A 10681-nucleotide genomic window follows, 5' to 3' on the forward strand; every position below is an offset into this window, starting at 1 on the left:
AGGGGGCCCACAGCTCCAGGCCCTGTGCCAGCAGAACTATCCAAAACCCTTCTTATTCCTCCTATTTGGCCTTTGCTGGTACCTAGATCACTCCCTGGACTGGAGCCTCAGATTTCATCCCCTTTTGGGAAACTTGTTGCAGATAACTGGGACAAAATACAGCCTGGGGAGCCATGAGGGTATGTGGGGAATATGAAAGTGTGTTGAAGGTCAGTGTTCACAAGAGTGTGTACAGTGAGACATAGAGACAACCAACAAGGAGCCCTGGGGACAATCCAACAGATAAGACGGTAAATGAGCTCTTGAAGCCGACTGAGAAGGCAAGGTCATTGTTGGGGGGTGGGGAGACAAGAGCCAGGGGTGAGGGGTTATGGAAGTCAGGAGAAGCAAATTCCAAGAAGGAAGAGTGATGAGTCAACACAGAACAGATGGTTATTAAGATGAGAAGAAAAGTGCCCATTGGATTTGGAAATCCAGCACTAACTGGTGACTTTGATTGGAGCTGGATGAGGGAGAGGGGGCAGAAGCCAGCCCACAGGGGCTAGAAAGGGAACAACAGAGACACTAAGTGAAGCTGGTCTGAGAATTTGGCAAAGACAGAGACAGTGGGCGGAAGGAGAGGGAGCCCACGGGGTGGAGGAGGAGTTTGGTCAGCTTTTATCTGTTTGCTTGGTTTTGCTGGAGGTTGGAATGCGGAATTGTCACGGGATTTGCTTTAAGGAGATGACTTGTTTCTCTAGAGGTGTGTCAGGAGGAAGGTCAGGAGTGCCAGGAACAGACCAGGGAGTAACACACCAAAGAGGGCGGACTCTTCAAATCCAGCCTCACCCCTGTGCCCGCATGACTCACCCCCATTGCTCAGTGAAAGTCATCTTGGTGTCATGGCCCCACCTGGGGGACTATTCGTGTGATTCCTACTGTGGCCAGGAGAACATGTTGTTTGTGTTGATTGCCATTTTGGTTTTAATTAGGAAGAATCTAGATGATGAGACCTAGGGAGAAGGAGAGAAAGAATATGAGAAAACAGGGAGGGGGTTCTCTAGGAGGAAGGGCAGGTATGTAGGTATGCAGGTGAGCCCACAGCAGGGCAGGAGAGGTAGGACTCATCCTTTGAGCCTGGGGAGAAGACAAGGGTGGGCGAGCCAACATCCTGGGAATTCATGCCTGGCGAGCCCTACTTTTGCACTTAAATAGGCAGCAAGGCCACCACCTGTTGTAGGGGATGACCAGGGAGGGCTTGATGATAGTATCTGGTCAGCTGTTGGGACTGAGGGAGATGAGCTTGCTGGGCCCAGGTGGATGGTGGACTGAGGTGTTTCTGGCACAGTTGGTCCAGAGTTGTCTTCATTGGTGCCCTCTGGGTGTAGGAAACAGGGATGTGTATGGGGATTCGAAGAGGGGTCAAGATCCTAAAGCATCTGTTCCACCGATGCATTTCTTCATTCTTTTGCCAATACTACACTCTCTTGATTATAGTGCTATTTTTGATTTATCAATTATAGTCCAGGCCTATTGACTTCCTCTTAGGATCAATGAGAAGTCAGTCCTCTTACTCTTTGCAATTCATCTCTTCCCATTCTCCTCATATAGCCATATCACTGTTTTTAATTAAATCAGCCGTCACTGTTTAAACAAACGGAGCTGTTGCTATTGTTCATAGCAAATCTGAGTGGTGTTATAGTTATATTTTTCTGTGGCCTTTTGTCTTCCTTTTAGTTACCTATTTGTCTCATTCATGGTTTACGTGCTCTTTTTATAGACATGTCTGTGGCAGTTTAAAAATACGTCCAAATACCTTTGACCCTCCTCCCTTCAATATGGAGACCACTTGCGGTGTGTGTGGGCTGTACTTAGTGAACTGCTTCTAACTAATGGAATAAGTTGGAAGTGATAGTGTAAAACTTCTCAGACCAGGTCATAAAAAGCATTACAGCCTCCTCCTTGGTCTTTCCCATGGATTGCTCGCTCCAGGGAAAACTAGGAGCCATGTTGTCAGGTCACATGATCAACCTTATGGACAGGTCCATGTGGAAAGAGACTGAAGCCTATTGCCCACAGCCGGAAAGAACTGAGGCCTCCTCCGACAGCTGTGTGAGTGAGCCGTGCTAGAAGCTGAGCCCATAGTCCCAGCCATGCTTGCAGACGGGAGCCCCAGCTGACATCTTGCTTGCAACCTCAGCAGAGAATCGGAGCCAGAATCTCTTAGCTAAGCTGCTCCCAGATTCCTGACCCTCAGAAACTGTGAGATAATAAATGTTTATTATCTGTAAGTCTTGGGGTAATTTGTCATGCAGCAATAAATCATTAATATTATATCTCTAACTTCTTGATTATCGCTTTGTCACTAGGATCTGCCACATTATCTACTCTGTCAAGCCTGATTGTTTTTCTCCTGGATCTCTCCATCTTTCTGCTCCCACTGGACTGGTTATTCTCGAGACCTGCAGCATATTTGGCATCCTTCCCACTCTACTGATTGGGGTCACTGCTTCCTAGATCCCTATCCTGTCTTATTCTTCCTTTTTGTTCCTTTCTTCCCTTGAAACCCATCAACTACTAGTCTTAGGAAAAGGTGCATGGGAGATACTTTTCTTAATCCTTGAATGTCTAAAAATGCTTCTACCTGGTTTCATTCTCGACTAGTCGTTTGGTCGCTTATAGAATTCAAGGTGGAAAATGGTTTTCTTTTAGAATCTTGAAGTCATTGATTATTCTTCTAGCATCCAATGGTAAACTTGCTGTCCAAAACCATTTTCATTCTTATTTTTTTGTGCATTACCTGTCTTTCCCCCTCCTTGGAAGTTCGAAGCTCCTCTTTGTCCCTAGTGTTCTAGAATTTTACAGTGATGTGTCTTGGAGTGTTAGTTGGGATGTTTTGCTGATACTAAAGTAAGCCCAACTAAAAGTGGCTCATATATGAGTGGATTTATTATCTTGCATAATTAGAAGTCCTGGAGTCAGTTTCCTCTGATGACTTATATCATTAGGGGTCCAGGACTTAAACCAACCCTCCTCCCCCCAAAATTCTGCCAGAGTACATGGGGTAACTCCTAGAATCAGTCCCTTTCCTTGGCAGACTTTCCTTCATGGCCCCAAGTCCCAAATTAGGTGTTACACCCCTTCTGAAACAAATCACGCTTCAAGGGGAATAAAATGAATATAATTGCCCTTCACTCATCGAGATCTATGCCCTGGAATTGAAGATGAAGTTGGTCTTCTCTGACAACCTCGCTTTGCAGTAGAATGTGAGGATTTTAAAAACAATTTGAATCCTATTAAAAGGAACAATAAGGCAAGGGCTAATGGTAGACAACCAAAATGTCTGCTGTAGCAATGTGGGTTTTTCCGCAACTCACTGTGATGGAAACCTCATGCTCTGTCTTCTAGAAACTTGTTTAAGTCTCCTACCTGCTGATATCCTTCTCTGCTCTTTGTCCTTGTGGGCTCATGCAATTTTGTTCCTTTAGTACCATTTTCATAGGATCTCCTAAGGGAAAGGTGATCCACTTGTACATTCAGTCTGTTGTCTTGATTTGGAAGCCCCCTAGTCAATGTTTTTCGGGCTGTGAATTGTCACATGTGAGTAAGTTACATCCAGTACTTAAACAATGAAATAGTGGAAAATCCCAGACCCTGTGTCCCTGTATCGTCAGTGAAATAAAATGTTTGTTTCAGCTACGTGCGCACGGGTGTGCATCTGTTCTAGACAAAGATGTAAAACATGGCTTTTTGCTCTGTGTTGCGCACAAAAATATTGAGGGAGTATTGCTCTAAAGAAATGGCTTCTGAACATTTGGTGCTCTGTAATACTCTTACTTTGGTTGGTTTTACAGATCTGTGGGGTGGCTCTAGCAAGCGTATCAAACATCAGTGAGTATGACCTAAGGAGTGGTGCACATACAAGGAAATGGCCTTGCTTTCACAGTGCAACCAAACCTCATGGGAATGAATGTGTTAACATTATCCTCTTATTTATTTCCGTTTTCCAGAGGAAAGCAGACAGACGCGTAATACCCACGCGAGGCAGCAGGCATTTCTGGCCACTGAATGTGGCATGTAGTTAAGATGCCCCCCTGCCCCGATGGTTGGGACTGGTTCACAGATCACGCAGAGCTCTGCTTCCAAATGAACCTGTCTATTCAGTAAGCAACTAGCAAAAAGCTGCATTCCACAAATGTTTGGAGAGCTTCAGACAAGACGAGGTGCAGGGCTTGGGCCGAGTTATACAACGTAGTAGGATCCATGTTTGTTTTCAAGGCTGATTTTCACTCCAGGCCCTCCTTCCCAGGAGGTTGCTTTCAGCGAAGACTGGTGTGTCTCTTTCTTACACCCAGAGACCTCTGAGAAGTGCAAACGTGCAGCTTTGCAACCAGTGTTTAGATCAAAATGCGTCCTGGCTGGGAAGCTTTAGTCTTTGTCTGAAGGTGGTCACCGTCAGCCATGCTGGGAGCAGGAATGGAAAGCCTGTGCTCAATTCCCATTGCTGGGCAGGAGGGCCAGCCTGGAGGACGTTTCGATCTGGCAGCACTGGCCCTATGACAAGCATCATGGTCTGCCTTTTCTGTGGCCCTTCCTCGTCTCTGTCTTGCTGGTCTTGTTACACTGTGTTTCTGCTTGTAATTTTTAAAATTCTTTTTCTAAACAGCTTCAGGGGATATTGCTGATGTACAAAAAGTGTGTATATGTAAGGTATACAAGTTGATGTTTTGATATATGTATATATTGTGAAAAGACCACCGCAGTCAAGCTAATGAATGTATTTATCACCTCTATATAGTTACCATTGTGTGTGTGTGTGTGTGAGCGAGTGTGGAGTGCAAAGATTTCATTCAAGACCTCTCCTCTTCGCCACTTTTAAATACTGTTAACTCTAGTCACCATGCTGTGCATTGGATCTCTAGAACTTATCTCTGGAACATATTCATCATCTTGCATAACTGAAACCCTTTGACCAACATCATCCCATTTCTGTCTTCCCTCTGCCCCTGGCAACCACTGTTCTACTCTCTGCTTCTGTGAATTTGACTATTTTACATTCCATGTAGAAATGAGATCATAGAGACTGTCTCTCTCAATGTCTGGCTTACTTCATGTAGCACAGTCCATCCCCCATGTCCATCCATATTTTCGCAAAAGGCAGGTTCTCATTCTTTGTCTTGTTTTGTTTTTAAGATTTTATTTATTTATTTGAGAGAGAGAGAGCATGAATGGAGTGGAGGGAGAAGCAGGCTCCCCACTGAGCAGGGAGCCTGACACGGGGCTTGATCCCAGCACCCTGGGATCATGACCTGAGCCAAAGGCAGACACTTAACTGACTGAGCCACCCAGGCACCCCTGGATCTCCTTATTTCAAAGGCCTGATCATATTACATCACCCGCATGCATCACCTTTGCTTTATCCACTCATCTGCCAAAGGACACTTAGGTTGTTTCCAAGTCTTGCCTATTATGAATAAATCATGGGAATGCTGATAACTCTTCATGAACCTAATTTATTTCCTTTTGGTATATACCCAGAAGTGGGATTGCTAGGTCACATTTTAGTTCTATTTTTAATTTTTTAAGGAAGCTTCATATTGTTTTCCATAGTGGCTGCACTTAAAATTCTTTGTTAATCTTTCTCTACTTCCTCCAACATTTTCTCCTTCTTCCCTTTTTAACTTAGCCAATTATTTGTCTTAATTTGTTTTTTTTCCTTCTTTATTGTCCCTGCTTTGCTCACTCTTTTTGTTGTTGTTTTTGTTCTACTACACTTGTGTGCTTCAGTTTTTTCTTCTTTTTCTTCCTTCCTCCCATGAATGTTTTCCTACCCCTTCTCCCAAAGGCTTTTGATGTCCTCCTTACCACCCACTTAGAAGTCCTAGAGCAGGCAGAAGGTGGCTCAGAGACAGGAGACAGTGGGTATATTTTCTCCCTGGAGGAGAGAACTACTGGGCAAGGTTCACAATATCATAGCTGACCACCCCCCACCCCAGAAGAGAGGGCTCACCAGCTGCGGCTTGTCCAACCCTTTCATCATATGTCACCCATATGAAGTCATAAAGGTCACTCTACCAAATTTGTTGGCTTCTCAATAAGATCTGAACATGTCTTGGAAGGCTTGCAGATGTGCTGAATCTAAGAAGAAACTATGTCCCTTTTTTCACTTGGGTGAGAAAATAAATGGTCCAAGATCAGGATGTGGAGAAGTGGCTAGAGCAGTGAAGAGGACTTAAAAGGATTTTAGCCAAGAATAGAGTACGAAGGAGCTGCCACTAGGTATGGCCCCTAGAGGTTGCATCAGAGAAACTCAGGGTCTGGGGGGAGCTGTGCTGGTCAGGCATCACACTTAAGAGGGAAACAGCCACCATCCATGTTTGCCAAGAGTAACTGGGATGGTGAGGGACTTGAGACCACACTGTGCTAGAAGGGGTGAAAGAGATAGGGATAGATGGGGAGATGAAAAAAAGATGTGATAACCATATTCAAATATTGAAAAAGAGAGTTTAGAGTTTGGCTCCAACAAGGAGGACTAAGTCCCTAGAGTTGGACTTCACTTTTTCTTTTCTTTTCTTTTTTTTACAAAAGACTGTTTTTTATTTTATTTTATTTTTATTTATTATTAAAAAACAACTATTTGAAAGACTATTTATTTATTTGGGGGCAAGAGGGCAGAGGGAGAGGAAGAGGCAGACTCCCCACTGGGAAGGGAGTCTGACACAGGCTGATTCCAGGACCCTGAGACCATGACCCAAGCCGAAGGCAGATACTCAATCAAGTGAGCCACCCAGGTGTCCTGGACTTCATTTTGAACATATGAGGAAGGAACTTTGGATCAGTCAAGGGTGTCCAAAGATGGACTGGACTGCTTCACGCAGAAGACTGTCCCTCTCACTAGAAAAGTTCAAGTGCTGGGTGGAATGTTTCAGAAGAGATTCAGACATTGGATTTTTGGTTGATGCTGGAGATAACCTTTTCTGGCTGGTACTAACACTAATAACAATAGTAACAATTAACAAAAAATTGGCTGGGTATAAGGTGCCTGATTACTTATCTGCATTATCTTATTTAATTCTTCCAACAGTATGAGGTACTTGCTATGATTACTACCATTTTAGAGGAAACAGGCTCAGGGAGCTGAAGAATGTGTCCCAAATCTAGACAGAGGGTCTAGGATAAGATCTCATTGGTGAGTGGGAATAAAAATGTAACATTTGAAGTCAAAAGAGTATCTACTGAGATTTTGGTACAGATGTGGGCTGGGGGTTGGAGTGGAGTTGAATGGTTTCCTCCATTGGTTGCAAATAAAGGTGGGCGGTTTCTACAGAGGTCTCTGTACAGGAACGGTACAGCAGCGAGGTGGACCAGAAGAGCCTGCGAAGGGTTAGAACAGAGCTGTCTTCTCTAGATTGGTAGACTTAGTCTTAAACAAATAAATGAATCACACCAATACTCAACATAATTTTTATCTGGCTGGTGTTTTCGATAACCTGTAAAAGCAATTTTGTGAAAACTGCAAGGACTGGTTTAATGGTTGACTCACAGCCCCAGTAAGTTTGTTTCTGATGCTGATATTGTCGGAGAGGAATGGTTGACAGTCATCATTCCCAGCACCAATGGCCAGTGTTCTACTTCTCTGTGTTGAAGAAATAAAACAGAAGACTTGGAGTTCGTTCCCATTTTATCCAGCTCTTGACACTGTTTTTAGTGGAAAGTGAGTCTGAATACCTAGCCCAACACTGCTGGAAATTGGAAGCCCTCCCAGCAACGTGAAGTTCCCCATTGAGTTCCAAGTGCATTCTATTCTAGATTGTGAGTGTTACTTCTATTATTAGCATGTCCCCAGTGTAGAGGTTCTCTCGTCCTTTTCACTTGAAACCCCTAGATGGAATGAAGAACGAGGAGGAAGGCCCAGAGGCAGACCCCAATGGCCAAGCATGCAGAACTGGGGGTGCTCAGAGGTCCTGGCACCGTTAGTCGTGCTACCCTGCCGGCTCTGGTCCTGAGCCTGTATTTCCGTGGGCAGGATTCGAGAAAGAACTGTTTGCGAATGATGCTCAATCAACAGTAATCTCTCTGTAGGGAAATGTCAGGCATAGCATCAGGCGGAAGGAACTACAGTGCAGGGACTAGTGAGGACCATGCCTGCTGCATTCTGAGGCCAGGGTGGATGGATCTCAGGAAGGAGAGGAAATGAAAGGGAGTCTGGGGGGTTGGAGGATGGGTGAATGATGGGAGGGGAAGGGAATGAGGACCCTGAGGCCTGTGCACATAGTGAGAGCTCAGTGCCGGGCATCTGGTCACCTGTGACCTTCAGCTCGACCCTCGAATCTGCCCTCCTTTGGAGGCATGGTCCTTCAAAGGTCTCCAAGTCCCAAGGCATCCCAAATCAGTGCTGTCCTGAAGAGCTCGTGGGAAGAAATGAAAAAGACTGCCCAAGCTCCGCGGCTCTCTGTCTCTGGGGACCTAGACGCAGGCTAGGCCTGCCCCACAGCACCAGTTTCTTTCTTTTCAGCATGCCCGAGCTCTCCCCTTGGGTGGGACCCTTGGTGAATCAGAAAGGTGTGCTGTGGGAGGAGGGACAAAGGCCAATCCTCGTTGCCGGGAGCCCTTCGAGATGTAGAGCTGTTCCTACAGGAGGCGTCTGCCCCGCTGCCAGCTCGCCTTTGTCTTGTGGAAGGATGCCACGTTCTTACCTCTCTGGCAAGGCCCGAGGTGTTTGAGCTGGGAGCGTGATACACATCGGTTCAGAGCCAAGCGCTGGTCACAGAACTGGGTCACCTCATAGACAGGCAAAGATGATCTATCCCGATTGGAGAGATCGGATTTCATCCTTCCTTGTAAAACCCAGCCGTGCCCCCCAGTGTCTGCCAGCATCAAGGAGCTCCTTTGTCCTCTGGTTCCAGAAGGCTGAAGAGTGAAGTGACAAGGGGCATCTCGCCCGCGTCCCCCCACACCCTGCTCTGTTCTCAGCTCTGGGCACTCACGCTGGCTTCTCTGCCTGGAGGCCAAGGAGCCCGTCAGATGCTGTCTAGTGGGGCAGCAGGAGTCAGCTTCTCTCAGAAGCCTGTATGTCTGTAGTTTTATATTTCCAGCATGTGCCAAGACACGCCGCCCGGCTCTTTCCAGAGCAGTGTCTCACTGGCACAGCTTTGGGCTCTGAGGGATGTTTCTCTGTCTCCCACCCCGCCCCTCCCCTTCCCTCGTGTCTTTCCAACTTGTTTTTCTGCTGACTCTGGAGCCCTAGTGCTGGTGCTCTGGGAGGCGCCCTGTAATTGCAAAAAGGAGCTGCTGTGAATTATGAGTTAGCACATGCCGCCCCCTAACGGCTCCTGCCTCTGAGTCTTCGGGCTCTGTTGGGAACAGATGCCCCGGGGCCTTCGAGGAGGGTCTCCAGCAGGTCTCCTTCCAAGCAAGCTGGCTCCTTCCCCACAGACAGCTCAGAGAACTGATCTTTGCTCTTGGCCCAGGTGAGGGGAGGTGGGGAATGTCCAAAGTCAGGTAGCTTCGGTATGCCTGGCTGTGAACGAGATTCTCCAACGTTTCACTGCCAGAGATGGAATAACTGGGTTCTTCTAGTCCAGGAATGTTCCTTGGACTGCCCTCACCTAGCAGCTGAGGAAAGGTTCACCCGACCTTTCTACCTGCTCCCTTGAAGTCTCCTTTCTGTGTCGAGAGAGGCGAGCACAGCACCCATGAGCTGTACACACCAAGGGGCTTCCTTCTCCTGGCCTTCTGGTGAGGACAGGGCTGAGTCTGCTGATCTGACCCTCAGAGTCCCCGGTGAGCTTTGAGAGCCAACCCGTAAGCAGAAAGGAAGGTGGGGGAGAGTACACGAGCCTCTTGGAATCCTAGAAATTGGTTGGACGTGGTCCAGTTCTGTTTCAAGGGGAATCTGGGGCTTCATCAAGGAACGGAGTTCGTAGGTGTGGGAGGAGAACCTGGGAAACATTTTGTTTTGGTAGCTGGAAAGCTTGTCTCCCGGAGTGATGGAAAGCAGTTAAAAGAGGAACTCGCTATTTCCTTCCAATAGGCCCCAGTCAGGCCCAAGCCCGTGCTCTGAGTTCTGCTGTTTGGCAGGAAGCAGGGCTCAAGTTAGTGTTCACACGTCTAGAATGTTTGCTACAGTGGAGCTTCTGGGGGATGGGGTGTGGAGGGTTAGTGTAAAAGAGAGGGCAGGCCTGGTCTTCTCCAGCTCTTCTTAAACTGGGGCCAGCAGTCACAGAGATGGTGCACTGAGTCCTGGGGCTGGCTAGTGGGGGCAAGCTGTGGCTCTCCCCTGTCCTGTCCAGGGGTGAGGAGACCAGGAAGCGGGGAAGGTAGGATGGAGTTGTGAGCTAACAGGCTGGGTTTTCATGGGGCATGCAAGCAGGTGGACCATTTTCCCTCCCTTGCAGAAATGGAAAAGAAGCACTTAAAATTTTTTTAAAATTTTACTTGGCTCTCCAGTTGCCCAGGCTTGTCTGTCATTAGGAAACAGATCTTTCCCCTGTTTAACTGTAAAGAGTGGAGGTCCCCCCCACTCCCGGCCTTCTGAAAATCTGGAGCAAATTCTGAAACATGAAAGTAAAGAAAGTGTCCTCTCATTTGAAAGAACGGACCTGAAATTTTGGCCTTATTTCTCTCTGGGCGCCTGATGGTGCTGACTCAGCCCCAGATGTAGGCAGCGGCTGTGTAATGGCCCTCGTGCCGTCCAGCGCAG

The sequence above is a fragment of the Lutra lutra genome, chromosome 6 (assembly GCF_902655055.1).
Source record: "Lutra lutra chromosome 6, mLutLut1.2, whole genome shotgun sequence".
Classification (NCBI taxonomy): Eukaryota; Metazoa; Chordata; class Mammalia; order Carnivora; family Mustelidae; genus Lutra; species Lutra lutra.